The 27,953-nt window shown below is 43.2% G+C and overlaps 1 long non-coding RNA gene across 1 annotated transcript in view; it reads right to left on the minus strand.

Moving 5' to 3' along the window:
• The window catches only part of LOC123327630, a 29,530-nt gene extending 2,766 nt beyond the window's left edge, over positions 1-26,764 (minus strand). The window contains exons 1-3 of the long non-coding RNA XR_006542240.2: positions 26,370-26,764; positions 14,460-14,536; positions 1,907-8,169 (exon numbers count right to left, since the gene is read on the minus strand). This is a non-coding gene — a long non-coding RNA (uncharacterized LOC123327630). The remainder of the gene's footprint in view (positions 1-1,906; positions 8,170-14,459; positions 14,537-26,369) is intronic.
• Between the last annotated feature and the right edge of the window lie 1,189 nt (positions 26,765-27,953).

Here is a 27,953-nt window from a genome sequence, read left to right on the forward strand (position 1 = left end):
CAGAGAAAACAAACATCAGCTCAAAAACAGTCACAGTTAACCCTACATACTTTATTTAATTTTTCGTATATTTATATTTTAAAACAGACTGTCTGCTGCTGCTGACTGTATTTGTCATTTAATGCAAGCAGATATATTAACTGGGCTCAAAACCAGAAGTCCATCTGAACACTTGAAAAATTCATTTGAAGTGGAATTTTGGGATTTCAGTTTAAAATGGCACTTATCTGTCTCTCTTTTTCATGTCTTCCTGATAAAATATTCACAGATATTTTTAAAAAGGGAAATATTTAAATGCTTCAAATAGGTAAAGAAACTGAAAGTGGCTCAGTTGTGTCTGACTCTTTGGGACCCTGTGGACTGTATAGAATTCTCCATGCCAGAATACTGGAGTGGGTAGCCTTTCCCTTCTCCAGGGGATCTTCCCAACCTAGGGATTGAACCCAGGAATCCCACATTGCAGGTGGATTCTTTACCAGCTGAGTCACAAGGGAAGCCCAAGAATATTGGAGTGGGTGGCCTATCCCTTCTCCAGGGAACTTTCCCAACCCAGGAATCAAACCAGGGTCTCCTGCATTGCTGGTGGATTCTTTACCAATTGAGTTATTGTAAGGGTGTCAAAAAAGCAAGAGAGTTCCAGAAAAACATCTATTTCTGCTTTATTGACTATGCCAAAGCCTTTGACTGTGTGGATCACAATCAACTGTGGAAAATTCTGAAAGAGATAGAAAGGTGGAATACCAGACCACCTGACCTGCCTCTTGAGAAATCTGTATGCAGGTCAGGAAGCAACAGTTAGAACTGGACATGGAACGACAGACTGGTTCCAAATAGGAAAAGGAGTTCATCAAGGCTGTATATTGTCACCCTGCTTATTTAACTTATATGCAGAGTACATCATGAGAAACGCTGGACTGGAAGAAGCACAAGCTGGAATCAAGATTGCCGGGAGAAATATCAATAACCTCAGATATGCAGATGACACCACCCTTATGGCAGAAAGTGAAGAGGAACTCAAAAGCCTCTTGATGAAAGTGAAAGTGGAGAGTGAAAAAGTTGACTTAAAGCTCAACATTCAGAAAACGAAGATCATGGCATCCGGTTTCATCACTTCATGGGAAATAGATGAGGAAACAGTGGAAACAGTGTCAGACTTTATTTTGGGGGGCTCCAAAATCACTGCAGATGGTGATTGCAGCCATGAAATTAAAAGACGCTTACTCCTTGGAAGGAAAGTTGTGACCAACCTAGATAGCATATTCAAAAGCAGAGACATTACTTTGCCCACAAAGGTCTGTCTAGTCAAGGCTATGGTTTTTTCTGTGGTCATGTATGGATGTGAGAGTTGGACTGTGAAGAAGGCTGAGCACTGAAGAATTGATGCTTTTAAACTGTGTTGTTGGAGAAGACTCTTGAGAGTCCCTTGGACTGCAAGGAGACCCAACCAGTCCATTCTGAAGGAGATCAGTCCTGGTGTTCTTTGGAAGGAATGATGCTAAAGCTGAAACTCCAGTACTTTGGCCACCTCATGCGAAGAGTTGACTCATTGGAAAAGACTCTGATGCTGGGAGGGATTGGGGGCAAGAGGAGAAGGGGAAGACAGAGGATGAGATGGCTGGATGGCATCACTGACTCGATGGACGTGAGTCTGGGTGAACTCCGGGAGTTGGTGATGGACAGGGAGGCCTGGCGTGCTGCGATTCATGGGGTCGCAAAGAGTCGGACACGACTGAGTGACTGTACTGAACTGAAGGGTATCAATAATGGACCAGAAATTGGGGGTTCTTTCAGGACTTCATGAAGAAATTCCAACCCCTTGTATACCCTCCCTTCTGGTATAAATAGAATAGTTGATCTGAATAGCTTTCCACACAACAGTCAAAAACTACTTTGCAAAAAAAGTCACCTCTGTCGTGGGGAGGGTGTGTCTCTGAGGCTTGGAGAAATAAAAGCAGAATTTGAGGCAAATTAATTCTCCAGTTCTGAAGTAGAGTCTCCTTGCACAGGTGAATTTGGAATTCCTTGGATGGAATTCCATCCAGAAGAGTGGAATTTGAAGACAAAACTTGAGTTCTTGCAACCACTGTAAAGGAAAGACAGCAGAGAGGACACGAAGCATCACACCGAGAATTTAAAATAAGGTTATTAATATACCGAAAGGCATTAGGGCAGACGAGTGTACTAAAAGCAGAAATAAGGGACTGCATGGGAAAGTACTTGGCATGAGAAAGTATAATAATTTAGATAGAGAACACATGGATGGGGGAAATAGTAGATGGACAGAACCAGGAACGAGACAGAGGGCTGGAAATTCAGGAAAACTGCCCCCCGAGCAGTGGGACAGCACAGAACAGACAGCACAGGGGAAGCAAAGCCACACGGGGGATGAAATAGACTTGCTGAATCAAGATAAGAGGGGTTTGAGAAGGAGAGGCAATGGAGGAAGGAGGCAGATCAAGAATCAAAATGAAAATTTCAGATTTCAAGACTTCTCAAGTTCCAAACAGGATAAATAAGGAAAGCTCACATTTGTATATCGCAGTAAAACTTGAAAGCACCAATGATTTTAAAAATCTAAGTCTATCCAGAGGAAAAGTGATAAATAGATGATAGATATTGATGCACAGGAGTTTGAGCAAGCTCCGGGAGTTGGTGATGGACAGGAAAACCTGACGTGCTGCAGTCCATGGGACTGCAGAGAGTCAGACGCAGCTGAGCGACTGAACTGAACTGAGCTGAGATACATATAGATGGGCACATTCAGACAGATTCATATATACGTATATTTATACATGCACATACTTACAAAAGAACAGAAGCCTGCTTGATACCAAACTGCCATTGGCCACACCAGATACAAAAAGACAATCAAGCAGTATTTTTTAAAATTACAGGAAAAAAAAGTTTGAAATTATTTTTAAGTAACCATGTAAATGGGTTCAGTCCCTGGGGGTTGGGAAGATCCCCTGGAGGAGGGCATGGCAACCCACTCCAATGTTCTTGCCTGGAGAATCCCATGGACACAGGAGCCTGGCAGGCCACAGTTCATGGGGTCACAAAGGGTCGGACATGACTGAATCAACTTAGTATGTACACGCAACCATGAGAACACGTCCTCTCTGTCTAGGTCTTACTCTCTCCTTCACCCCCACATCCAATCCCATGTTGAATCTCTTGATTCTACCTCCCGAAATACCTCAAATGTAATCCCCCAGTTCTATTTCCAGTGCCTAGACCCTATTTTATACCGAGGTAAGGAATCCTCTGACTGATGGGTTGTGAAGGCCTCTAACTGATTTTCTTGCATCCAGCCTCACCTGGTCAATGCTGAACACAGGTGACCTTGTCTTGTCATATCTGGTTTTGCTCTGATTTCCCAAATGAACAAAATTAAACCTAATTTTTTTGATCTACCATATGAGTCTCTTAGCAGAGCCAGTGACAATAACCTCACGGAAATGCTTCTGAATGGCAACACGGTCAAGAGAGACACAGGAATCGTCTTCCCATGGAGGCATCCATCTCCATTAGGTCCTCTGCAAAGATAAGAGCGCTTCTGTAATAAACAAGGCCCAGTGCAGTGGAAACAGGAAGATCTGCCGGGTGGCCACTCATCTGCATGCAGGGGACACGAGAACATGGCAAAGGAGATGTTGTAAATCACCCAGGAGCCCATGACGGGGCCTCTCGGAAGGCCTGGCTCAGAATTATTAATTAAAGCTTCCTCAAGGCTGGTTTGTTTGCACATCGCTTGAGCTAAGCCACACTGGTATCCCTGTAAATAATAAGACAGCCCGATTAGGCCCAGTCATTAATTAAGTGTCTTTGCTGTGAATAAACAGTGAAATCTTTCAGTCTGAGAGGGCCTATGGCGCAGTGATAAATATGCAGCTGTTGACAGTCGTGGAACACAGCTTGACATCTTCATTCGTTAACCGGAGCTCCCTCCCCAGGGCCGGGCAGCTCATGTCACAGGGAAGATGACGCTTCTGCTGCTCTTCGTCCCTAAACTGACACGATAGGCAAGCTTACGAACCACCTACGTTGGGAATAAACAAAGGGGAAAACGGTCCAGACCCTTCACTGCGACCCACACTGTCACGTTTAATCGTCAGAGGCACTGGCATGCTCGAAGCACACAAATTTGGATAAAAACAATCCAGTGCTTTACTTGTAAGAAAATGTCCAAGTCTGTTATTTAAAAAAAAAAAAAATCATCTGGGGTCCAACTGCAAACACTTTCAAAACTGTTAGCTGTTTTCTAACTTTTTTTTTAATAGTTGCAGCAAATGCCCCTAAACTGATGATACGGTATAAACAATCATCACGTTTCTAACATTTGAAAAACAGTCCTCTCTATAGCAAACACTCATAAATTTCCTCATACTCATCTGCCTCTGGAAGTGCTTTGCAAACTCTAAAATACACACCACACAGAAGGGGTTGATTCTTTTTCAATGTAATTTCTCCATGAAGCCATAGTTGCTAATAAGGGTTAGAGTGCAGTGTTAGTGAACCTAGCCAGCGTTCGAGAACCAAGGAATTCTCAAGTTCTCCCGATAATCACCTCCATCACCTCTATCCCAAGGCTGCCAAGGAAGTTATAAACAAGAGCCAGCATGATGATGGAGAAGCACCAGCTTGTTAGGAATCATTCAAGGTCAGAAGAAGAATTCTGAAACAAGTAAACAAATGAAAGCAGACAAAGAAATGCCTGCCAAGGTTGGGGAATGATCAATCAACCTCTCATCTCCTCTCTCAAGGACTCACTCTGAAACCTGACCTTCACCCTGCAGAGCAGCCTCAACCTGCAGAACATGGGTGGGTGCCTCCCCCAGCTTCAGTGAGACTCCCCTTCACAGCTGACCACGTTATCCCAATGATAATAAAAATACCACCAATACTAGCTCTTATTTATTTGAGTGTTTAATATTGTCGTGGTTATGTGTTCAGCACTTGAAATCCTTAGAGGGGCCAAAGGGTAAAAAAAAAAAAGGTGAGATTGGTAGTTTATCCTCTTTATTAGTGAATAAACTCAAGGTTACAAATGCTTCTTAATTTCAAGAGCAGAATTTGAGTTGAGGCCTCTCTGACTTCAGGGCCTGCCTTACCTACCCTGTCCACCTACAGGCAGGGGCTGGGCAAGTTGAATACATTTAATTTTATCTTATGGATAATAGAGGTTAATTATGATGCCTGCTTTACATGAATTTTGTTCTTGACTCCCCTCACAAAAAAAGGCAATTCAATTGTGCATGGAAGCTTTACTGATACTTCATTTGTGTCAATAAGTATATGATTCAATATTTTACTGTAATTTTAGTGGAATTAAACTTAGAAAGTACTATTTCATGTGTTGTATCTCATTCTATTGCAAAGACAGTTGCCCCTTAAACCCGGGCTGCTGGTACGAGCCCTCAAAGCTCCAGTACATGGAGGGGGCAGCGGGTGGTCAGGAAGGGTTTGGTACTCCCACCTGGCTAACTAGGTAAAATCCCCTTGCTACATACTTCAGGACAGTTGCGCTGTATTATTGCCCTAGACATCCTCAGTGGTAGGATCAAGGAAGAAAGACTTAAATTTCCATGACTATCCAAGACATCAGAGAATATTCCATCTGCAAATTCTCCTTGGAGTCCTTCCTTCTTGCCGACTTCAACTGCACTTCACCCTGTTGGATTTTGCCCTTCTTGTGGTTAGGTAACAGCTGCGCAGCAGTCTTCTATAATTACAAGAATCTGAAGAAATATTGGTTACTGTCTACACCCTTAAGGAGGGTGACATTCCTTTTCCTTAAAGCTGATCATCTCCACTGCAGAGATGCCTGAAGTCTCCATGTGAAGATGCAACCTGAGGTTTCAAGCACTATATGATGTTAGCAAAAAAAAATCACCAGGCTTTTTTTTTTTTTTCTTAATTTGGGTTTTTCCCATGTGTATATGCCCATTTTTTTCTAGGCACACGTGTGTGCACTGTCCATGTCCCACATCTAAAAGGGAAGTTTTAACCAGTAGAAACCGCACACTTTCAGAGCACACAGACTGACCCCAAGATGTTCTCATTTGTTTGCACCAACAGGTTTCCTTGTCATGTCCTTCTAACAGCCAGGAGTCCAGACACAAAAGGCATATACCCACCTGAACACTGAGAGTTCCATATTTTATTCATCTCGCAGCATCCTGGCACATAACCAGCAGTCTGTTATAGATGACAGTATTTAATCTACAGAGTTTTCCATCTACAGGATAGATATTGGAAGGAACTAGATATCACAGCAAAGTCAGACAGTTTATGAACTCTTCTTTTTGAGAGACACAATTTCTTCCCAGGGAACATACAGAGCACAGAGTAAGAGGCAGTTTTCCTTTACCATTTAGTTTGGGTTCACATTTCACATCTCAAAACACAGGAAGAAAGGGGTTCCAATGTTATTTGACCCAGTCCTCACTCCAATTCTCCTGGTATTTATCTCTCTTGTGTATGAAAAGCTTCTTTTGAAGTCAGAACTCCAGGCATGAAGGAAGAAGGAATTCGTCAAGAGAACTGAATTTGGAAAGATTAAAATGTAGAGCTTTAATATAGCTGTAGCTGACACATGTCAAGGAGATAAAAGGAAGATTTTGGATTCTAAGAACAGTGCCAGAACTATGAAGCCCGACTTTTAAAATACATATGATTTTGATTGAAATTTGTAGGGGAAAAAAATCAATATAATCAACCACTCTAGTAAGTAGATGCACTGAGAAAATGTACATGGTCCTACAGTGTTCATTTTTTAAATGGGAAAAGAAAACAAGCTTTCACCGAAAGTATTTTGGACGTAGTTTCTAACAAGGGATATTTCTAAGTGTACTCAGCCTAGAGAATCTGCGCTCTCCAATTTTATCTGGAGCCATTGTCATGCAAACCATCTTATTAACTTTAAATGAAAGTTGACAAGTTATGCCCACTTACCAATGCAGTTATCAGATATCAGAGCCTAAGAAGTTTGAATACATAAAAATTTGGAAATGATCAATCTCTCTACAAAAAACAACAATTATATTAAAAATCTACTCATGTAAAACAGAAAGATGAAATTCTGGGAGATTTATTTCCACATTTATCCCTTCTCACACTCAACGCTCTAAACTAAAGAATGCATTTTAAGGGTGTTGCCCTCAAGTATACGTATGTCAGTGCAGGTATACGTAAGAGACACTTTTGTTCCCTGGGTCAGGAAGATCCCCTGGAGGAAGGCATGGCAATCCACTCCATACTCTTGCTTGGAGAATCCCGTGGACAGAGAAACCTGGCAGACTATGTCCATAGGGTTGCATAGACCTGGACATGACTGAAGCGACTTAGCACACACACACACACCATCAAGTAGAAATCCCTTTATGAATATGCTAGAAAGCCATTGCCAAAAGCTCTAGTCGGCTTGTGTTTTCCCAATCTAAGGTAATCCTGAGATGTTTTCAGGACAAATTTGCCCTGAGTTTTCTGATCAGGTGTGATTATAATGAAAGTTCAGATTCTAGAAAGAAAAATTTTAGAATGTCAAGTAGCATGTTAATTATTATTATTATTAACCATGAAATAATCACCAGAAGAATGAGGTTCCAGCTCAATAAATGTTTTTGCTACTTCATCAACTTGCTGATTAATAAATTATGATTGTCAGATTAAAATCTTAAAAGTTGATATTTTACTTTAGAAAAAAAAATAGAGATGTAAGTCACTCTCTCTCATGCTCACTATAAATGTATACAAAAGACATCAGGGGAGAAATGAGCTTAGGGAGAAGTGATGGATTCTACTTTGTCTGGGAGAGGCATTCAAGAAGACATTGGCAGCTTGCAGTCTGTTGGTCTCTTCTTTTCTGGAAGCTCAGAAAAGCAGTGCAGGTTAGGTGTGTGGGCTCCTGATTACTGGGCTCTGGTGGTGACTGAAACCATAAAAGCTGATGGGGTCACCCAGCCAACAGGTGTAAACAGGAAAGACACAAGGACCCGAGATGGTCAGAGGGGAGAAACCCAGAGTGGAGAGCCAAAGGCAACAGCTGTGCCATGGCATCAGGGAAAAGGAGGGTATTAATTAGGAAAGAAAATTCCATTGTGTTTAAGGTTTCTGGGAAGTCGAACAAGATGAACAGTGAAGATCGACCGTTGAGCTGAAGATCGACCACTGAAATTAAAAAAGAAAAGGCCATTGGTGGCAAATAATTCGGTGAAAGCAAAGCAAAGTCTCTGGCTTAGACAGAGATTAGGAAGGAAGTGGAAACAGGAAGCATAACAGCTCTTTTGACACTTTTGATTGTGGCGAGAGAGAACAGATGCTTGAGGGGATGTGATGACCAAGGGAGGTTCAATGCTGTTTGTTATGAAGATCAAGGAATATAAGGGATTAAGATACTTTGAAAAGAAGCAAGAGATGGGGTTCAGAGGTAAAGTGTCTGGCCATGCACTTTGCAAAACAGGAGCGTAGTTATTACACCTACTCTACAGGAAAGCAAACAGGCAACAAAAGAACCCGATGCTTCAGAGAGAGTAGAATCTGGATTCAATTCCTAGTCCTTGGGCAAGAGCTTCTTTCCGTAGGGTGCAGATGATTATATCTCCTGTAAAGAGATGGTATGAGATCTGAATGGGCAAGCATGACGTGCCAGCAGCACAGTGCCTGGCACCCAGGGAGCACTCTAGACATTGCCATGGTGCTGGTGGGCCAGTGCTTTGAGAAACTCATGTCCATTGAGTCAGTGATGCCATCCAACCATCCCGTCCTCCTCGCCCCTACTCCTCCTGCCCTCAATCTTTCCCAGCATCAGGGTCTTTTCCAATAAGTTGGCTCTTCACAACAGATGCCAAAGTATTAGAACTTCAGCTTTAGCATCCATCCTTCCAATGAACATTTCAGGATTGATTTCCTTTAGGATGGACCGATTTGATCTCCTTGCAGTCCAAGGGACTCTCAAAAGTCTTCTCCAGCACCATAGTTCAAAAGCATCAATTCTTCAGCGCTCAGCCTTCTTTAAGGTCTAACTCTTACATCCATACACGACTGCTGAAAAGATCATAGCTTTTATTGTACAGACCTTTGTTGGCAAAGTGATGTCTCTGCTTTTTAATAAACAGGATAATAAAGGGCTATTAAGAGCATCTATATATCCACAGATTTGATAACTTATATGGAATTGATGAACACCTTCAAAGATACCACAGTCCCCCTGTTTCCGTGACAGCACGTTGTGTCTCTTACTCTCTGGTTTTTCTCTACTCTGTGTGCTCGATCCTCTTCTTTATGCTTTATTTGCAAATGTAAATTTTTCTAAAGTTTGGCTTAGTACCAACCACTTAGGGAGGTATATTTACAGGTTTTTTCAGTGAGTGAGTTTCCTTGAGTTTCCATCCTCAGCCCTTCCCTTTCCTCTGTAATATCAGGCCTCACTTATCTCACTATCAAAATTATAACTGTCAGTTCCATGGAGAGAATGTGTCTTCATATATCTATGTCTTCCATAACCAAAGTCACCAGTTTAGATTTCCATCTGCCTGAAGGCTACTTCTACCAGAGTGGTCCACGCTATCTCAGCTTAAGAGTATATAAGCTAAACTCATCTTTCTTCCCTTCAGTTCCTTCGGACACTCAGGATGTCTCAATTCTGTTCATCAGGCTGTTGTTCACCAACATGAAAGTCTAAAATTTCAGATAATATCACTCTTCCTTTAAAACTCCCTTAGTTTTGAAGTCCTGGACACTCTTTCTTTCTAATGATCTTGAAATCGACCTCATTTTGTTTCCTTTGCTTCTGGTTCAGGATTTCATCTTTCATTGGACAAATTCAATAGTATCCTAAAATGTCTTCCTGCTTTTTGGTTCTCCTTGCACAGATTTATCCGGGAAAAAATAAAGAAAAAACATGTCCCATGTCCCAGAGCTAGAGAGAAGTGACCTTTTCAGAAACTGAAGTTCATTTGGTATGGCTGGATTATATCATCCAGCCTTCTTTTTCCCTAGATCATGCTCATACCCTAGCACCTGATTTTTGCATCTTCATTTTTGTTAACTTGGAATAAGCTTCAGAATTTACTTTTTAATGACCAGTTTTCTATGTCCCTCTTATATAATGGAAGTTAACAATAGGCAACTTTCTCTCCAATGAAATGATTTGGGTAGGAAGAATATGTCACGATTCTAGTGAATATGTCACAATTCTAGGGACAAATCCACTTTCATTAAAAATTGTACATCTCACTGACTTGAAAGGACCAATGCTTTTGACTCTAGTGATCCAACAGGCAATTGATTTATCTTTATTTTGAGCTCTTTGTTTTTTCTTTACATATGATGGCACCTAATAGAGATTTTTATGTTTGCCCAATGAATTTCACTGATCATGTCTTCCTCCATTACAACCCTGAAGGGTCAGGTCATTTTTATTTCCTTAGAAGGCATAAGTTAAATATTATCTTTTTAAACTGAATCCCAGATATTCATAATATCTGTGCCCTTGGCTTTCATTGGGCGTTATCACCTAGGGGTCTGTGGGAGGCATGAGAAAGCAGTAAAGGTATTATTCATCCCTCCAGAGCCTCACAGAGTGGTGGGGCTACCCATCATGTGGCTGCATTCTCTTACTGAAGAGGGCATCTCCTCTTCTGATGGCCCACATCCTCTCAGCATCTCCATTCCCCCAGGTTCCAATAACCACGTCCTCTCTCCGCTTTTGTGCCCTAAGGCAAGAGTGGTTCTGCCCACTGTGACTGATCCTGCTGAACTGTACCACTCCTTGCGATCTTGTTGACACAAAACTTTCCTTATGCCTTTGAAAATAACCTCTTTATTAAGTGTCCCTCAAATACCAAATTTGAGTCTGCTGTACTCTTTCTTTGGTCTTCCCAGGTGACTCAGTGGGAAAGAATCCACTTGCCAAGAAGGAGACACTCACTTGATCCCCGGGTAGGAAAGATCCCCTGGAGAAGGAAACGGCAACCCACTCCAGTATTCTTGCCTGGAGAAGCCCATGAATAGAGGAGCCTGGTGGACACCGTCCAGGGTGTCACAAAAGAGTCAGACATGACCAAGCGACTGAGCACAGCACATGCTCCTTTGGGGACCCAGATGGATTCACTGACTTACTGTTAACATATGGCCTTATGCCATTGACTTAACTTCTATCAGCCTCCCATTCATTATTGGTAAAGTAGGAGTCATATTTTTTCAGGCCTATCTTTCAGAATTTTTGTGAAAAACAAAAAAGATAACAGTTCATTCTAAGAGCAGGAAACTCAAAACTCCACATAATTACAGTGAGATAAGTGTAGTATCATAAAAGTACATGTTTGCATAAACAAAATGGGAAATACAAAAGGCAAATTGGAGAACATGCTTGCCACATAAACAATAAAGACATTTTAAAATATCTAAAATGAGCTCTCATAAATCAGTGTTATAAAACAGAAAGTGAACCCAATAGAAAAACAGCTAAATGTCGTCTGTAGGAGAGAAAAAACAAATGTACTTAGTATTATTAAAAGATGCTCAACTACACATCAAGTAAAAAGAAGTACAAATTAAAATCACGAGTTTTTTTTTTAATCCATTGAAATGAAAAAGATCAAAAAGTAGGATAATACTACCTGTGACTAGGGTATTGGGAAATCAGAACTCTCACACACCACTGACAGGAATATAAATTGATACAACCTCTCTGGAGTGAAATTTAACAGTATGCCATAGAATTTAAAAGTGCTCACTTCCTCTAGGCCAGCCATTCCACTTTCAGAAATTCATTTTCTAGGTGTACTTATGCAAGTGAACCAAGATACAAGATTCCCCTGGAGAAGGGAATGGCAACCCACTGTAGTATTCTTGCCTGGAGAATCCCACGGGCAGAAGAGCCTGGCGGGCTACAGTGTATAGGGTCGCAAAGAGTTGGACACGACTGAAGTGACTTAGCACGTAGAGCTATTCATGACAACATCCCTTACAAACTCAAAGATGAAAAACAACCTCAGTTTCCATCAGGGTGGGGCTAGTGTAGAACTTGGACACGAGAGCCCTGATAAGCTGGAATGAATTTTCCCAATCCCTTCCTTGCAAAGCTTCTGGATCAGGGCTCACCAAGAGAGACATGCAAGGCGAGCGGGGCAGAAGAGCGGCTCTGGGTTTGCGGTTTGTGTGGTTGGTGCCCTGCATGCCACATGCGTGTGCTGCTCACTCACAGGAGTCACAGCAGCCCCAGCACAACCCCTGCAGATCTGCCGCTTTGCCCCTCCCGGGTTCAGCACACCTTAGCCAGGTGCAAGCTTGGCTCTGCCGTAAGGGGCGCCAGCTTAGCTCCAGTTCCCCTGAATGGTCAGCGACAGATGTGGTGAGAGAAAGATATGGCTTCACTTTATCTTCACGGCTTCCAGATTGTTCTTTGGTGCACTCTTGACACTTGGTGTGGCCAACCCCCCGACTTCAGACCCAGTACCACCGGAGGAGTCCCCAGACTTCACAGGCTGCCTGACCGACCTCCAGGTCTAATTCTTCTAGATCACTTACAAGGGCTCTGCTCCTCTCTTCAGACCCTACCTGATGCAGTGTGTTAAGTAAACCATGAGGATGGTATAGACAACAGAAATGATAAGATGGTTCTATATTTGAACATACAGCAACGCCCAAGACATTATTAAGTAAGCAAAGTGATGCTCAGAAAAATGTATATTGCTGCTACTCTTAGGTTTAAAACATGGGAGGGGACTTCCCTGGCAGTCCAGTGCTTGAGACTCTGTGCTTCGAATGCAGGAGGTACAGTTTACATTTCTGTGTGTTCGTGCTAAGTCGCTTCAGTCATGTCCGACTCTTGGAGACACTATGTACTGTAACCTGCCAAGCTCCTCTGCCCATGGGATTCTCCAGGCAAGAATACTGGCGTGGGTTGCCATGCCCTTCTTCAGGGGATCTTCCTGACCCAGGGATCGAACAAGCATCTGCCTGCGTTTCCTGAATTGCAGGAGGATTCTTTACCCACTAAGCCACCTGGGAAGTCCTTATATCTCTGGTCAGGGGACTAAGATCCCACATGCTTTGCGGTAGGGCCAAAAATATTTTTTTTAAGAAAAGGGAAAATACGCACATACTCAACAGTAGTACCTACACATGCCTGCCAATCATGGACTAGCACTGGAAAGGCACATTTAAAAAATATAAGAACTTCTTCTGGGGAAAAGAACTGACAGTAACAGGGAAGGTGAGCTTTTACTGTATATCTTTTGTACCGTTTGATTTTTTTCCCCCATGAACTTGAGTTAATTTTTTAAATAATAAAAATGACATTGAACAATGGAAATAGCTCAGTGACATCTCATGGCATGACTCTCCCGAGCCTGCGAGGTGCTCAGGAAACACTGACTTCCTTGTGCTGCTTAGAGCGCGTCTCTCACCTCAGCATCTATGGAGATTCACCCTGTGTGTCTTTCCTTGGTGAGACAAGAGGTTGCTCTGAGCAGTGTTGCAGACGTAATGAACAGAGTAGATCAGGACCTGAGCAGGTGTGCATTTACGTTAGTCAACCTGGGAGCCAATGGCCCAGCTAAAGATACGGACATTGCTGTACCTAAGTTTAATTGCTGAAATAGAAAGGAAAGAGATATACAATGCCTTATTGTTCAAGAAGGGAAGAAAGAGAGGACCTCCTTAAGTGCAACAAGGCTGCAGGCTGGGGAGAAATATTCCCTCTTGCTGTCAGCTTTCTGTATTTTACTTCAGTTTCCCTGAAAACAGGAAGTTTGACACAATATGTGAAAATTTGAAATGCTATAACAGAATAAAAATCTCAAATGTTGAATTTTGCCTTATAGCTAAAATATTTAAGACATATCAGTATGTAGTGTGTGTGTATATGTTATGTTTGTGTGAGTGTGTGTGTGTGTGTGTACTCTAGAGCCTTAGGAATACATCTTTTAAAATAAAAATAAAAAGAGTTTCCCCAGAAGCCACAGTGAGGAGGATATGCAATCTGGTTTAATGTATATAGGCAAAAAAAAAATATTTATGGCAGGTTATAAATTTTGAGAAATATTCACACACAAATATAAAACACTCTGGTAAAAATATAACTTAACTCATTCCTTTGAACAAGGCATATTTTTGGCTAACTGGTTGTAGGAATGAAAGTCATATATTACAGGCTGCAGGCAGAGAAAATAAACTGTCCTCCTACACTCTTGTGGCTTCGAAAACTTGCTCGCTCTTTTCAGATCCCTCTTTCTGAATTATTCCTATGAGATTTCAGCAGCACGACCCTAGGACTCCAGAGCGTTTCTCCTTCCCGCTCCACTGAGATGCTCCCACCCCTACAAACAGAGTGAGATTGCATTTGAAGGGAAGTAATAGAGTAAATGGATGCTGGAGATGCACTGGGAAGAAGGAAAGACAGACAGAGAGGAAGACTTCGGCCACAGAAGCAGATGAACAGTTAGCGAAATTACCAGCAATCACGAAAGACCACTGCGTTGGTTTCCTATCTGCTTTCAAGGCTTCTGCTCCAGCCTGTCTTGACCCACAGCTGCAAAGGGAATAACAGAAGAGTGATATTTCAGAAATGAAGCAAAAATCCTTTCCAAAGCCTATAATACTGTAATTGTTCTCAATACTAATACTGTAATTGTAAGAGCCAAGTGTGCAGCAGTCTTTGATTCCAGAACATCTAAATAGAACAGTGTGTTGTCTTTAGGAAGGGATGCCTGCTGGCTTAGTGGTAATGAATCCATCTGCAATGCAGGAGACGCAGGTTTAATCCCTGAATCTGGGTTGGGAAGATTCCCTGGAGAAGGAAGTGACAACCCATTCCAGTATTCTTGCCTGGGAAATACCATGGACAGGGAAGCCTGGCAGGTTACAGTCTATGGGGTCACAAAGAGTCAGACAGGACTTAGCAACTAAACAATAACATATACTCCAAACTTACATCCAAAGACATCAAAATAACTACCAGTTTAGACCAAACAACGCTCATCGATACATAATTGTAATCCCTTTTAGACCAATGTGTGTTTCCTATGTTGATTCGTCCTGGCAAATAGGATATCAGGCTTTCTAGGGGGAGCTCTCCTTTTGAAATATCAGTTGGTCAGAGAGTGTTTGAGAAAAGAAACAGAAGAATTTGCCTGGCTGGGGTGCCTACTTACCACTCATCACTCAGGAACATCACAATCATTATAATTGACAGGCATTTACAGACCACCTTTCCTCCCCAATCAGCTCATAAATGGTTTTGCAAATGGATTAGAAACAGCAGAGATATGGATAACTTCACACAGCACCAAAGTACAGTCACCTCAAGGGGAACCTGGGGAACCACTGTATAAATCAGGATAACACTGGTGAAGGTTTAGGACCAACCATGAAGAATGGCTTATTTGCTTGAAGCCATGGGGAATATTAGGTAAACAGAGGACATTCGGTTCCCTTGGCTGCAAGGTCACCGTGGCATCGTTGGCTGTGGTCTGGGGTTAATGAATCTTGCTTCCAGTTGGCAGTGGTGTTTATCTTCTGGAGAGAGACTGATCAGGTCAGGGCAGGGGTTTCCTGGCTTCTCTGAGTCTTGCCAGCTGGGAAGCACAGACTCAGGAGAGGGATCCTGGGCTCAGGTGACATGACTTAAGGACCTTCGGATGCTCACAGATTCAGCAGAACCCAGGCACCTGCTTTCCAGTGTCTTCTGCAAAGACAGTGTGGGTACTTTCCTACAGGGTCCAAAACATGACCCACCTTGTTCTTATGCAAAACCCTGTCAGCCCCGGGTGCCTCACGGGGGAGTTAGTGTAACTTGGAGAGTATTTTCTGTTGATATTAAAATCGCCTCTAAGTCCTAGAGTCTGTCATACAGAGGTATGCACGCATGCATGCTAAGTCGCTTCAGTCGTGTCCAACTCTGTGTGACCCGATGGACAGCAGACCACCAGGCTCCTCTGTCCACAGGATTCTCTAGGCAAGAATACTAGAGTGGGTTGCCATTTCATTCTCCACTACAGAGGTAAGTAAGTCAGAAAAAGGAGCACAAATACCGTATATTAATGCCTAAAAGTGAAATCTAGAAAAATGGTACAGATGAACCTATTTGCAGGGCAGGAAGAGAGACAGAGACGTAGAGAACCGATGTGTGGACATGGGGGGAGGGGAAGGAGAGGGTGGGATGACTTGGGACAGTGATAGTGACATATATACACTACCACGTGTGAAACAGACAGCTAGCGGGCGCTGACATGCGGCACAGGGAGCTCAGCTCGGCGCTCTGGGGTGACCTTGTGGGGTGGGATGGGGGATGCGGAAGGCAGGTCCAAGAGGGAGGAGGTACATGTATATTTATGGCTGATTCACGTCACTGTACAGTCGAAGCTAACACAACATTGCAAAGCAATTGTACTGCAGTAAAAAAGAGAAATAAGAAATGCACTCACCTCTAGAGACGGTGTCAGGAGACGTTCTCCTGAGTCTGCCCATCTCCTGCGAGTCCCACCAACATCCCTAAAGCAGCGTTTGAGAAGAACTAAGAATCTCCTGTCAGTCTCGCTTTGCAGAGACAGAGACTCAATCTACTTTACCTTGTCTGTGGCTATTAGAAGTGAATTTCCTCAGGGCAGTTATGAGACATGCCAATGTTTAATGAGACTTGTCCTTGATACTTACTATATATAGGTGGAGACCTTCCTCAGAGGGATTCGGTGAATTGAGCTAGAAGGTTTCACAGCTGCTCACAGTGTATTTATAATGATTGTAAGGAGCAGTAGCAAATACACACGGAGTAAACATATATTTTAGAAAATATTCTGGAAACTCAAAAGGTAGCTGTGTTTGTACCCAGCAAGTAGAGAAAGTCAGCTCAGTGCTCGTCAGATGCATAGACTCATGTTAACAAGCAGATTCTGAGGCATTCTGTCCAGGATAAGGACCAAGGTTCTGCATTTCTGTTGTGGTTGTTCAGTCGCTCACTCATGTCTGACTCTTTTTGACCCCATGGACAGGGCACGCCAGGCTCCTCTATCTTTCACCATCTCTCGAAGTTTGTTAAACTCATGTCTACTGAGTCGATGATGCCATCCATCCATCTCATCCCCTGTCGCCCCTTCTTCTCCTGCCCTCAATCTTTCCCAGCATCAGGGTCTTTTCCAGTGAGTTGGCTCTTCTCATCAGGTGCACAAAGTATTGGAGCTTCAGCTTCAGCATCAGTCCTTCCAGTGAACATTCAGTGAATGGACTGGCTTCTGATGAAATCTGGTCCTCACCTCGAAGTTCCTGCCCTGAAGGTGTGGATTGGGTGTCTGTTCTGAGGGCCAGCACAATAGCCCCCGAGAAGTGGGTAAATAAACAGCTGCTGCAGCTGTTTCTGGAATTTGAAGACATGCTCCCTCCTAGGCATGACATGACTGAGAACTGGAAATGACAAAATTGTGCATAACTTGCATTTCTGATCAAGCCTATGTTATCTTTCAAGGCTGCGATGTCTTCCTCTTCATAAAAATGCCCTGATGTTCAAGAGTGATTATTCAGAGCTTCAAACAGGGTTTCTCCGGTTGTTCAGTGGTAAAGACCCTGTGGTCCCAACGAAGGGAGCCCGGGTTCCATCCCTAGCTGGGGAACAGTATCCTGCCTGGTGTAATGAGGATTCTTTGTGCCGCAGTTTAGACTTGGCAAAGCCAAATAAACTAAATTTTAAAAAAGGAGAATGCTTATATCAGAGGCCAACTCTTGCACATGAAACCCAAAAATAATGGCCTGAGATTAATTTCATTTGAACTGTCATTTCGGGTACAGCTTGTTAGTTTCTTCCTCCTCGGCTCTCTGGTTTCATCGCAAAAGCCCTTTGTTGATGTGCCCACCAAGGACAGCCAGAAAACATCTTGTTTACTGCCTCAGAAGTTCCTCCCACTACCTTCATCCCAGAACTCAAACAGAGAACTAATCAGCCCTGTAGTTTATGTGGAAGAATGAAATTAGCCTCAATTATTTTCTTAACGGGAAGGAAAGAGGAAAGTTAAAACCCTCCCCTGCTGTAGCAAGCCAAAGTGTGGGGTGATAAACAGCCTTTCTTCCACAATGTACTTCGCTGAAGTTCAAAGTTGTTTTGTTATCACCCAAGACTCCCCCAGAGGAATTCTGTAGTTTTGCAGCAAATACCATTTGCATTTGGTCACTGAATCACTCTCAAGTTTCCTGCAGGAGAGCTTCAAAAGACCCTTGTGTGGTACAGGAGCTAATGACTGTACTCCCTGGGAGTCCGCTCAGAAAACATCTTCCCTGCAAGGACTTGCAAAAGCTCACAGCCTACCACTTGGAAAAGTCTCAGATGTGATAATTAGAGCAATAGGCATTTTCATATGACAAGGAGGCATACTTCAGTGAAGGGTGTTCCAAATTCTTGTATTTCAGCATACAAATACAGAGCCCTCATGGAAGAACACTTACCTGCATAACATAAGGCCAACCTGGAATTTAAGAGCGACATCGAACAGCTTTCTGAAGTATTCGTACCAACTTTGGAACTCGTGTCCTTCAGGCCAAAAGCTCATGATTTGACAGAGCAGCACAGTACTGCAGAAAGAGCATTTTCTATACAGCAGAGACCAGAGTTGAAAACTACTCTTTGCTCTCTAGTTTTCCAGCAGTGTGTTCTCACAGAAGTTATCTAACCTCGCTCCATCTCTGTAACGTCATCTCTAAAATGTGCATAATAGTACTATAATATCTATTTCACCAAAATGATTGAATGAAATACAAAACACAAGTTTCTTGGGACTTCCTTGGAGGTCCACTGGTTAAGCCTCTACCCTTCCACTGCACGGTCCACAGGGCTGATCCCTGGTTGAGGGACTAAGATGCCACGCACATGCCTCGTGGTGGGGCAAAAAATACATTAAAAATAAATAAATAAGGTTCTTACACAGTGTATGTGGTCTCAGAGGAAGTTCCCTTTGCTTTCCAATCCTGGACCTCTTCATAATTATTTTAAATTCTTAAAAAAATAAAATAAGTAAGGTGAGACGGAAATGAAGCAACACAGTCATATTAATCTAAAGGCCATTGGATGCATGTGAAGAAAAATAAGTTGCCTTTATCTAGTGATATAGATGATGGAGAATTTAAGAGAAACATCAGGTGTCTGTCTTGGAAAGCATGATGTTTGTTTGTCTTGTTTTGGTCTTTTTAAGAGCTGGGGATTATTGTAAGGTGATCCAGCACAAATGTGTCCTTCAAAAAATCAAAAACTTAAATTCTGCAAAATTTACCCTGAGCAGTCAGGTTAATAGTGGCAGAACATGGGATGGAGTCCAGTTTTTCTGATTCACAAACTTCTCCTGGTCCTTCTCCTCCTCTTCTTCTATTAAAACTCCCCCAGGACATGACTTTGAGAATGCCTGATCCTAGGAGATCCATGAAACTCTGAACAAATTGTTATCCTTACTTTACTACTAACTTTCAGTGTGACTTTTGCAAAACTTTTTTAATGTAGCTGAATCAATATTCTTATCAATATCCTCTTTAGTTTATGCTGCTGCTGCTGCTAAGTCGCTTCAATCGTGTCCGACTCTGTGCGACCCCATAGACGGCAGCCCACCAGGCTCCCCCATCCCTGGGATTCTCCAGGCAAGAACACTGGAGTGGGCTGCCATTTCCTTCTCCAATGCATGAAAGTGAAAAGTGAAAGTGAAGTCGCTCAGTCGTGTCCGACTCTTTGTGACCCCATGGACTGCAGCCTACCAGGCTCCTCCATCCATGGGATTTTCCAGGCAAGAGTACTGGAGTGGGGTGCCATTGCCTTCTCCTAAAGAAAGGTGAACACCAGAGAATTGGTGCTTTTGAACTGTGGTGTTGGAGAAGACTCTTGAGAGTCCTTTGGACTGCAAGGAGATCCAACTAGTCCATTCTAAAGGAGATCAGCCCTGGGATTTCTTTGGAAGGAATGATGCTAAGCTGAAACTCCGGTACTTTGGCCACCTCATTCGAAGAGTTGACTCATTGGAAAAGATTCTGATGCTGGGAGGGATTGGGGGCAGGAGGAAAAGGGAACGACAGAGGATGAGATGGCTGGATGGCATCACCGACTTGATGCACGTGAGTTTGAGTGAACTCTGGGAGATGGTGATGGACAGGGAGGCCTGGCGTGCTGCAGTTCATGGGGTTGCAAAGAGTCGGACACAACTGAGCGACTGAACTGAATTGAACTGTCTTTCATTCCCCATTACCTATTTATAATCGGAATTTCCTTACAGGGCTAGTCCTTCACTGATGGTTATGGCTGGATTAATACAGTAAGGAAACCGGACCCAAGTCCTCCCAAATCTGTGTTTTCATAAGTGATTCATATGTTTCCATATAGGAAAATCCTTTTGGGTTGATAATAGTCCCAAAACTTAAGTAATCCTCTTTTGGGTAGATGTATGATTTCCATCAAGATTTTTGAATTTTGATAGTGGCTTAAATTCCTCCAGTATGTTGTCATGATTTCTCACCCAAGTTTGAAATATGCATCCTTAGAAGGTATTCCATATGAAAAACGTTCAGCAAAGAAGAGCTCTCTCTGGGTTTGGTGACAGAAATAAGCATATGGCTACACTGTTGATTGATATGTGAAACAGAGTCAAATCATATTGAGGAGGGTCCCATAAAACTGCTGTGTCCCAAGAGGTCTGCAAATCCAGGAAAATAGCTTCTCTTTATAGCTGATTCACAACTTACCAAATAGATGCTACAGAGGAGATGCACCAAAAAGATGCAGAAAGGGACTTCTGATCCCCAGGTTCCAGCTTAGAACCCCAAGTCCTTGGTGACAATACCACCCACTGCAGCGGCCACATCTCTCACACCCCAGGGACCGTCTCCTCTTCCTCAAAGAGTTGGCTCCTGACTCTTGGTTCCCTGAGCACTTGATTCCTGGTGACTTTGAAACTCACCTGGAAGATCCTTCCAACCTCTTAGATCTGTGATCCACTCTCAGATGACCTTCATTAGTACACTCTAGCCAACTCAGTTCCATTGCCAACCCCCAGGCTTTGCCCTGACAGCAACAGCCATCTTTCTACATTCTAAATATCAAGCATCCTACTCCCCAGACACCCTCACTTTTAAAAATCAGTCTCTACACCAGAGAGAGCCTTACCTGATATGTTCGCTTTTTGCAACCAAGACCCACAAGCCGTCATTTTTATGTTTCCTCTTCCTCTCACCCTTCTGCTTTTTTTCTTGCTTATTCAGCTTTAATTTCATAAGCAATTATTATTGCTGTTCAGTCGCTTAGTTGTGTCCAACCTTTGTGACCCCATAAACTGCAACAAGCCAGGCTTCCCTGTCCTTCACTATCTCCTGAGTTTGTTCAAGTTCATGTCCATTGAGTCAGGGATGCCATCCAACCATCTCATCTTCTGTTGCAATTGTTATAGTTCACCCTCAATCCCCTTCTCCTTTAGGTTAAACCAAACAACGACTAAACCCAACCTGTGCCCTACTGCACCTACACATCGGCCACTGAACACAGCTGGAGAAAAATATACCTCTACGCTGACTAATATTTGAAATCTATAATCACTAACCTCAGGTGTGCCCTTCATAAAGGCTGGCTATACCATTATATTCCTTATCCATTCCCTCTTCCACTCTTCCAGATTATTGCTTCATACCTTACTGTCTCTCCCCAAACCTCACTGGCTCTCACACCCTCCTTCTACTCCAATAGTCTTAATTCTTGCTTAAGTGGAAAAATTGACTAGAGGAAGATTCCCACAGGCTCCACCATCACAAGGACCCATCTCTCTTCCCAGGTATCTTGCTATGCTGGTTGAAGGGTCCAGACTCAAGCTAACTTGCCTACTTCTATCCTGCCCCCACTTGATGGGGAAGTCTTACTAGTATTTAATTACTCTGCACCTAACTTCTCATTTGTAAAGTGGAGAGAACAGTATCTTCGATTTGGGGGTTAGATAGGGAGAATTAAAGCGGTTAAGATGTATAAACACATAAATAGCACCTGGCACAGAGCTCACACCGTTTGCCTTTGCTGCGATTTTCTTTCCTGAGTGCCCCACATGTCCTCTGTCTCAGCCCCTGTTCTCATGAACGAGCAGTCGCCTTCCTCTGAGCACAGGGTGACCCCTCCCACTAAGCACAGGCTTTCACCCTCTCTCCTACGTGAGGACAGTGCTCCCACAGTTCACTACTTCCCACTGAATTTTCCCCCAAATATGTAAAATGCTGGTCTTTTCCTACACCCAAATCCCTTGCAGGGGATAGCAATGTCTGCCCGCCCGGGGGTTCTGTGTTCACCAGGGCTCCCTTTCAGTTTACTGTCAACAGAGTGTCAAAGGGCCATGATTCATTATAGTTTTTCCATTCATAGTCACATTTTTCTTTTTTTAATTTACTTTTTTATACTGGAGTACATTTTAATTTACATTTTATACATTGCAGTACAACATACTGCAATGTTGTGTTAGTTTCAAGTGTACAGAAAAATAATTTAGTTACGCATGTACATCCTTCTTGGGGCTTCCCTTGTGGCTCAGACAGTAAGGTGTCTGCCTACAATGCAGGGGACCTGGGCTCAATCCCTGGCTTGGGAAGATCCCCTGCAGAAGGAAATGGCAGCCCACTACAGTACTCATGCCTGGAAAATTCCATGGATGGAGGAGCCTGGTAGGCTACAGTCCATGGGATCGCAAAGAGTTGGGCATGACTGAGCAACTTCATTGGTTCACTGGTTATACTCCTATCCTTTTTCAGATTTTTTTCTCATCTAGATCATCATGGAGAATTGAGCATGGCTCCATGCACTGCACAGTAGGTCTTTGCTGATTATTTTGTATAGATAGGGTATATATGTTAATCCCAAACTCCTAAATTACCCCATCCCCCATCTTTCCCCTTTGATGACCATGATTTGTTTTCTAAGTTTGTGAGTCTGTTTCCGTTTTGTAAATAAGTTCACCTGTATTATTATTTTTAAGATTCCACACATAAGCAATATTATATGTCTTTCTGACTTACTTCACTTAGTATGATCATTTCTCAATCCATCCATGTTGCTGCAAATGGCATGATTTCATTCTTATTCGTGGCTGAGTAATATTCCACTGAATATATGTACTACAACTTTTTCCATTTATCAATCGATGGGCATTTATGTTGCCTGCATGGCCTGGCTATTGTAAACTGTGCTGCCGTGATCATTGGGGTGCATGTATCTTGGAGTGTCTCACTTCTTAAAGTCCTCTTGTAGTTTCCCGTATCTGTTGGACCAAATGACAATGGCCTGTGAGACTCCACAATTTTGCTTCCACACATCTGACTTTGTCTCCAGACCCTCCTTCTCGCCCCGTTTCTCTGGCACTCTTCCCAGAACACGCAGGCACGTTTCTGCCTCAGTGCTTTTCAAGGCTGTCCTCCCGGCCTGGAATGTCCTTCCTCTGGTGTCTGAGGTCCAGCTGGCTCTCCTTTGCACCCCCTCCAGGTATTTGTCAGATATTTTCTTCTCATGGAGGCTGTCTTGGATCTAAATGCCACCACTCACCACCTCAATATTCTCTGCCCCCTCTCCCTTCTCTGTTTTTCCCTTTACCCACTGATGTGTCCAGAGGTGCAACATATTTTTCCTACTTGACTTACTGTGTGTCTCCAGCAAAGTGGGCGCTCCATGCGAGCTGGAACTTTGATTTGTTTATTGGTGTCTCTGCAGCCAGGTGAAAAGGACAAAGAAAGGCCTGGTCTTACCACCCAGTCCCTTGGCAGTAACCTCTAATCCCTTCCAAATTCTTGAGTAATAGAGAAGCCTTAGTCATTCAGAGGGACCGCTTGGTCTACTACTTTATTCTGTGCTAATAAGGCAGCTCTTGCTGGCCCCTCAGAGAGAGCAACAAAGTTGTAGTTCTGCCTGCCTGCTCAGTTGTGTCTGACTCTTTGCAACTCCATGGACTGTAGCCTACAAAGCTCCTCTGTCCATGGAAATCTCCAGGCAAGAATACTGGAGTGGCTTGCCATTTCCTCCTCCAGGGGATCCTCCTGACACAGGAATCGAACCTGTGTCTTCTGTGTCTTCTTCACTGCAGGCAGATTCTTTCTCGGTTGAGCCATCAGGGAAGACAATGCTGGCCCCTTGACTCCTCCTAAAAGGAGAGATGCTGGAGACTGAGTTTAATCATACGGGCAACTGATTAGTCAATCATGCCCACATAATGAAGCCCCATTGAAAACTTCATTATGTCCACATAATGAAGCCCCATTTACTGGACAGTAAAGCTCAGGTGGCCTTCCTGGTCTCCAGCCTCCCAGGTATACTGTCACAAGTCCATGCAGGGAGTCACACATCCTGAGGACAACGGAAGCTTTGCATCTGGAACCTCACTTAACTGCCCTGGGCATCCCTTCCTTGGGCTGATTTTAACATTCCCGTTCTTAGAATAAACATCGTCATGAGCACAACAGGTTCCAATGAGTCCTGTGAATCTTTTCAAACTACTGAGTGTGGGGGTGTTCTGGGGAACCCCCAAATTTGCTGTTGGTTTCAGAAGTAAGCAAGACTTTTTGTGAACTCTTACCCCTAAGTTTTCAGTTGAACCTTCACTCCTTGCAGTTGGGTCAGAGTTCTGGGCAGACTTGGCTGCAGCCTTGATCGTGTTGTTGTTGTTGCTGTTTACTCACTAGGTTGTGTCCTGGTGAACAGTAGCCCACCAGGCTCCTCTGTCCATGAGACTCCTCAGGCGAGAATACTGGGCTGGGTTGTGTCCTGGTGAACAGTAGCCCACCACGCTCCTCTGTCCACGGGACTCCTCAGGCGAGAATACTGGGGTGGGTTGTCATTTCCTTCTCCAGGGGATTTTTCTGACTCGGGGCTAGAACCTGTGTTTCTTGCATTGGCAGGTGGATTCTTTACCACTGTGCCACCTGGGAAGCCCACCCTTAGCCTAACATGTTGGTTAATTCTGGGTTCCAGTACTGAGACCACAGACATCCGTAAATGGGTGTTGGATGAAGAGATGCATGGAACAATAAAAAGATGAGCTATAACCAAGGTTCAAATCTGGAAGCATTCAAAACATAAATTATTATGCTCATCCCACATTCAGCACAGTTTTCTTCCTAATTTCATTTGCTTCTTATACCCCACCCCCCTCCACCTCCATGGACTCTCAGGACCTGTGAAGCAAAAGACTAATCTTCACCCTGGACATATAAAATTAAAAACTACATCTTTTTTATTCAAAATTGTCATGCGGCTATTGGCCAATTTATGGACTAAACAGTTTCAGGTATAAAATCATTAATGTGTGCTGAGTATGAAACAGAATAGGCCCAAGAATTTTAGTAGGGTCTTACTTCATAATGGATATACATAACGAAACAAATGTTCAGGTTACCTAAGACGCCACCCACACCGACATGAAAATATCAGTTTTAATTTTTAACTTTTTTTTAAGCCCAAATTATTCTAATCCCTTCGAATTATAAATTATCGCTATCATTTTTAAAAAATATTATCTTTCGTTTTATCTATTAAACCTTTATATTCTTAGAGAAAATAAATCTTAATCTCATACAGAGAGGAATATAAGGGGGTGACAAGTTTAAAAAAAATTCATAATAAACCCTCTGTTCAAGTATGGAGGGCTTTTAAGAATCGCATGAGAACTTCCAGTGAGAAGATGGCCTTTGCACTTTTAAAAAGGTTACAAAATGTTTATCTGCTGATGAAGAAAGTGGAGTGAACTTCCTTTTAAATTAATGGCAAATAAAGTCTTCCTACTTCCACTCTGATTTGCCTTCTCCTTGACAGTCCAGCAAGGAAACAAGGGCAGGGGCGTGGCAGACCACCCAACTGGAGATTGGGTGCAAGCCGAGTAGGGATTTACGGGAATTTCTGGCAGAAGCTTGAAACACCATTTATACCCCGTGCGATACAAGCACAAGCCCCACTGAAACTGTGATGTCAGTAACAACAGTGAAATATTAAATTATGGCTTGGGGCTGAACACAGTCTCTTTATCAATTTTATTACTTTGGGAAATGTACAGACACATTAATATTTTTCAAGTCCTTTCCCAAAACTGCCCAGCAATGAGAAATACATTAAAATCAAAAATAACTTTGACACAGGGTATTTTGGGGTGAGAGAATCTACAGGATCGGGTCTTTCTGAACTTGCCATTCAGCATGGGTCATTCATCTACATTAGAAATATGAGCTGGGATAATGAGATATTCCCACCATGAGATGCGCGCTGAGTAAATCGCATTCAAGATGTAATTTGAATTTAATGCCTGGTTCATAAAAGAAACAAAGCATCATAAAAAGTTTAATGGTACACAGTGAATCAAGAAAAAGTAAAAAAGGGCCAGAAAACTGTTAAAACTCACCAAGAGCCTTCCTCTGTTCACTGCAGCGTGGTGTCAGCAGCGCTGAGTTCATCACGCCTCCTCCGTGTGTCCCTCCAGCGCGGACTTTCTCTGAACTTGCTGGGCCACTTCGAGCTGCTTTTTCTTGTCAGTTTTAAAAGCATTTTACCAAGTATCCTTGCTTCAGAGTTGACGCTTCCATCTTTATTAAGGGAATCTGTCTACTCTGGGCACAAGGCCTGGGATTTCAAAAGAAGGGAGTTTATTACTCAAGACAGAGATTCCTGAGGAACATTCTTGTGCCACCATTTGGACAGAAAAAAAGACAAAAATCCTCACTCCCCCAGTTTGCTGAGGTGAACTACGAGGCTGGTTGGATCTGTTAATCATGGTGCAGGAATCTCTCTCGAACCAAGCTACAGGTGCGTCTTCTTCTTTGTGGCAAACAAATTATATATATATGTATGTAAATGTATAACCATGTATATATAATCATACAATCATGTGTATATATATATATATATATATATATATATATATACACATATATGGTTTCCCTGGTGGCTCAAACGGTAAAGAATCTGCCTGCAATGTGAGAGACCTGAGTTCCATCACTGGGTTGGGAAGATCTCTGGAGAAGGAAATGGCAATCCAGTCCAGTATTCTTGCCTGGAGAATTCCATGGACAGAGGAGCCTGGAGGGCTATGGTTCATGGGATCGCAAAGAGTCGGGCATGACAGAGTGACTAACACTTTCACTTTCACGTTCACGTTCATATATATATGAGCCCACAGTATACGGGCTTTTAAAATTGCACCTGCCATCATGGACTACCCCTCGCAGAGGTAAGCCACGCAAACACTAGGAACAAATGAGGTATAGGAATTTTCAGTGAGTACAATATTCTAAGAAGTGGGGCAAGCTCTGGAATCTTAAGGCTTGAATCTCAAGATTCAATCTACCACATACTATATAGACAGGTGTAGGGTATATAAATTTTAGGGTCTCCAGCTTTCTTGCCCGTGAATGGCAATTATAATATCTGCCCCCTAGGCATGCTATGCGAAGAAGGCAATGGCACCCGACTCCAGTACTCTTGCCTGGAAAATCCCATGGATGGAGGAGCCTGGTGGGCTGCAGTCCATGGGGTCACTAAGAATAGGACACGACTGAGTGACTTCACTTTCACTTTTCACTTTCATGCATTGGAGAAGGAAATGGCAACCCACTCCAGTGTTCTTGCCTGGAGAATCCAGGGACGGGGGAGCCTGGTGGGCTGCCATCTATAGGGTCACACAGAGTCGGACACGACTGAAGTGACTTAGCAGTAGCAGCAGGCATGCTATGGGGCTTCCCAGGTAGCTCAGTGGTAAAGAATCCACCTGCCAGTGCAGGAGATGCAGGTTTGATCCCTGGGTGGGGAAGAGCCCGTGGAGAAGGAAATGGCAACCCACTCCAGTATTCTTACCTGGAGAACCCCATGGACAGAGAAGCCTGGTGGGCTACAGTCCATGGGGGCCTAAAGAGTCAGACACGACTGAGCGACTGAGCATACACACACATAGGAACGCTATAGAGATGGAAGGGCATGGTATTTAAAGGAT

The sequence above is a fragment of the Bubalus bubalis genome, chromosome 10 (assembly GCF_019923935.1).
Source record: "Bubalus bubalis isolate 160015118507 breed Murrah chromosome 10, NDDB_SH_1, whole genome shotgun sequence".
Lineage (NCBI taxonomy): Eukaryota > Metazoa > Chordata > Mammalia > Artiodactyla > Bovidae > Bubalus > Bubalus bubalis.